The sequence below is a fragment of the Melozone crissalis genome, unplaced genomic scaffold, assembly GCF_028551555.1.
Source record: "Melozone crissalis strain CALT ecotype California unplaced genomic scaffold, PUWL_Pcris_2 ptg000033l_1, whole genome shotgun sequence".
Classification (NCBI taxonomy): domain Eukaryota; kingdom Metazoa; phylum Chordata; class Aves; order Passeriformes; family Passerellidae; genus Melozone; species Melozone crissalis.
In genome coordinates, this window is record NW_026535811.1 from 9,468,521 (window position 1) to 9,473,039 (window position 4,519).

Below are 4,519 nucleotides of genomic sequence, written 5' to 3' on the forward strand. Positions count from 1 at the left end.
TTGCGTTTGGAGAGCTCTTTTCAAATTTCCTGCATTTGCTGTGCCACTGGAAGTGTCAAGCAGTACTAATACAGGAGAGTGTGGTGGTTTTTTGCTTCCTGTGACTGTGTTATTCCCATCTTGGCCTGGACAGTCATGTGCACATCCTCCTGTGCGTGTGTGCCAGCGCTGAGAGCTGCGTGTGCCAAGGCAGGCTGTAGTGTCTGTGCTCACCATGCACAGCCCACGTACCACCCCTGTGAGTAAGGATGGCAGCAAGGGAAGAGGGGAAGGGGGGGAGAATCTGTGTGTCTGTGGATAAGATCATATATTTGTACAAAGTGTGTGTCTGTGGGCTTCAGAGACTGGAGGGAGTCTGTGGTTCAGACAGTCTGCCTGGTTTTTTCTCTCTCTCCTCTTTTTTTTTCTCTCTCTGAAGGAAGCAAAATATGTTGATATGGATTTTTTTTTTTTTTTAAGTAGGAGCTTCTTGTGTTTTGAGTTAACGCATTTCCTTCACATCAGAACCTGCCAAACATCATTTGCTTACTAGTTCTGTGAAAGCAGGTTACCCAGAGGCATCACCATCCCCCTTTGTTTGCTTCCAAACTTCACAAACTGTAACGAGACTTCTGGTTAAAAACAACAGAATATCAGCATGAGCAGAAAAGTAGAGAAAAAAATGCCTGTGATTCATGTGTGCTTAAAAATTTACGAACTAGCGCCAAGGCTGTGAGTTTTCCTGAGAGCAGAAATACTGCCACTGATGTGCTCTGTGGAATTGTGACCCAGCAACTTCAGCTGTGAATTATGTCCAGGGTGGTATTTTTGTTCAGTATTCCCACCGGTGAAATGAGGCTTTAATCAGATGAGCAGAAGAGGAGCTTCACACAAACTAATCCACAGAGGAGTATGGGATTTTCATTCATGAGAATAATGTTTGTGATTTTTTTCTCCCTGAAATCAAATACCCCCAGTAAGAAAGTACAATACAAAGGAAATGAACTCTTCCTGACTGCCGGAGTTTGCAAGTAATGACCTATTTTCTCTTTTTTTCTCATTCTTTTGTCTTTTTTTTGTTGTTACCAAGTAGCAAGATTTCTCAGTGGAAATAAGCTATTTTGTCTATGGATAGATCGCTCATCAGAGGGATTGAAATACATTCTTCATAAGCATGCTGAGCATACCCAGCCATTAATAACATTTTTAGTGGTGAATAAAACAAAGGGTATTACAGATTGCCAGCAGGGAAATTGATTTATCTTGCTTTGGTTGGTTGCCTGTGTTAAGAAATGTCACACATACTTGAAGTGTTTTGCATAGTTAGTGTCCTGTGTTTTTACCATATCAAAATCTCTGCTAAACTCTGTTTTAGCATCTTTTTTCTCACCTCATGTCAGCAAGGAAACACTGCTGGCCAATTAACATATATACTTTTTGTATGTATAGATGTGTGCATACCTATAAGTATATATATAGTTATGCACATGTTTAGGTATTTTGATTAATTACACCAAAAAATTGACTTACTTCCCCCCAAAGGACCAGACTGCAATGTGCACAGACTGATTTTGTGCGCAATCTTCAAGGATGAATTACTGACACAGGGGAAGTCTTGCTGCTTGTGAGCGTTGCCTTTCAAAGAACTTGAACTACTGGAATTTAAAATTTATCTTTTCTCCTTTGAATCACTGGCAATTAAAAGTGGGTTTATGGGCCTACAAGAGAACTGGTGCAGCCAAAGCACAGCTGCAACAAGTGGAATTCAGCTTCTCTGAGTCCACAAGCACAACCTCAGGTGGAATTAACTCACAGTGTGCAGCCCATGATATACCCACACAGGGTATGATGCTGCCACTCCAACCATTTATAAATCTTCCCACTGCTTCTTGAAAGACAGAAAGTACTTTCATAACATCCTGAAACTGAAATTTAAAGGACTTTAAAGACTCAACCTGTCAATGTCCAGATTGAGGTTTTAGTGTTTGTTTGTTGTTGGGTTTTTCCCTAAACTTCTTGTGGATAAACACAACAAAATTTGGAAATTCCATACTGTGGCTGATTTTGAGTTCATTGAGCAGAAAATATCTGATCAGTGCATACATGGAAATATTTTTGTGTGGCTTTTTTTGTTTTCAGTGCTAACATAAATAAACTGTTTAACTGATTTTGTATAAACTTTCCAAAAAAAATCTCAAGCACGGAAAATTTCAGCCCAAAACGGAGTTTATTTGAGAAAATTACAAGCAACAGAAAAAGAGGGTTAGAATGGAAATCTGAACTCCTCATTAACTGGAGTTAAGCGCCAACTTGAATGCCAGGGGGTTTTTTCTGTTAATATTTGGTTTAAGGTTACATACAGGTTTGGAAGAGCTCAGCTCTTTTTAACCCTTTTTTTATTGCTGTCACTGCCTTGGTTTTGTTCCAGATTGGCGGCTTGGGTTCAGGACTCCGTAGCTGCAGGACTCCACCACAGCTGCAGACGTGGGGTTGAACTCTTTATTTCAGATCATTGCTCTTCAGGAAGCCCTGAATTCCACACAAAACCCTTTCCCTAAACTTGGTTAGCCCTGAATTCTCAGTGGCACAGGGCAGTGGGGATCACCAGGAGCTCCATCCCCAAAAGCCAACAAGGCTTTGGGCACGTTGTGCTTTTCATCTGGAAGTCTCAGCGCCTTTAGGGACTGAGGAGATGGGTGTTGTTTGACTGGCTTCACTCTTGGTCCAGCTAAATCTGGAGATTGCTGTGGTCCAAGGGTAGGACCTGCATCTCACTCCTCAGCAAGCAGCTCGCTCCATTCCTGGCTCTGCAGCAAATTCCCTATGTAACCTCTGGCAAACTTTCTCTTCCTTTGCTCCTTCCTTTGGAAAATTCCTCTGAATTCAGGGGGGCATTTTGTTGAGGGAAGGCAGGATGAGGAGTTGCTTTACCAGATTTGGAGTCTCTTTTGCTTTTTGAAGTTTAGCCAGTTCAGTTCTGAGACTAAGAGTGAATGTCTCCACTGCGCTTCTTAAGAGAATTGTCTCCTTTTCCAGCAATGTAACTTTTGTTTACATTTTGTGCTTCCTACATTTAAAAAGCTCCCTGGTCTGTCTTTGCTCCCATTTCTTTTTTCAGTCCAAAGATCTGTATTAGATATACAGAAGAAGGGATCCAACTATATATGAAAAGCAATTATAAGAACTCATAATTTCAAATTTGCCTATTGCAAACATTCAGGAAGTATTCAAGTGGTCAGTGATATTGCACTGAAGGTGGGAGTGCCCAGGTCTCTTAAATTATGAAAATTTTCAAGTTTTCTATAACTTTTAGTGGTGAATAAAACAAAGGATATTACAGATTGCCAGAAGGGAAATTGATTTATCTTGCTTTGCTTGGTTGTTTGTGTTAACTTGAAAATAGAAAGCTTGAAATATAGAAATACTTGAATATAGAAAACTTGAAAATTTTCAAGTTTTCTATAACTGTGAGGAAGCCACTGACAATCCATGCACCTGGAAGGGCAGGACTACAGCTCTGGAACTGCAGCTCCAAAACAGAGATCCCTGACACTTGAAGGAAGACACCTGAAGGAAAACTTCTGTCCAAAGTGTTTCTTTCTGTCAAGCACTAGCAGTCTCCAAACTGTGCTGGCAAGGAGCCTGAGGCCATGGACAGCCTGATTCCCACTGTGCCAGCCCCCAGATTTTCCTATCAGTTGTTTTCCAGAATCTCCATTATTAATGTTCTCCAACCCTCAAAGCCATGCTCAGAATGTTCAGAGGTGCTTGTCTGGATTAAGGGATGTTAAGGTTGGATATTAGGAAAAATTTCTTCACAGAAAAGGTTGTCAAGCATTGGAACAGGCTGCCCAAGGAAACAGTTGGGTCACCACCCCTGCAGGGATTTAAATGATGTATAGATGTGGCATTTTGGGACATGGTTTAGTGGGGACAAAGTGGTGCCCGGTCAATGGCTGGACTTGATAATTTTATGGGTTTACTCTAAGATAAATAGTTCTATGTTTCTATGACCTCCTGGGTGTGCTCCTCAGTGTCTAGTGCTGTTCCCACTAAATTATATGAAGACTTGCACTGTGATCACTGAAAATTGAAGAGGACTTTGGTCTATCCATAGCAAGATACTTATCAGTTAAAATTTACAAAACATTAAGCTATTGATGAACATTTCTAATAAATGCAGATTCTTTAGCCATACAACGTTTACATTGGTTAAACCTAATTCTGGATTTCTGAAAATGCCCTGAAACTCTCAGCCATTTCTTCCCTAACAAACTTCTCCTATAGGAAACTGTGCAGAAAGTTTGAAAGTGTAACAAACTGCATTTTGCCATTTTTCAGTATCATGGATAAAAACACAGTCTAATGAGCAAAACACTTATTTTGGTACTGTATTCTTCCTACAGCTTAATGCTCTTTCCTTCTGCTTTTTTTTCCTAGAGTGCATGGTTTTTCATGTTGGCAGGATGTGTGTCGACATGAGCTGAATATACATTTAGGCTTAAATTTGGGAGCAAGCACTAAATTATTGAACAACAAT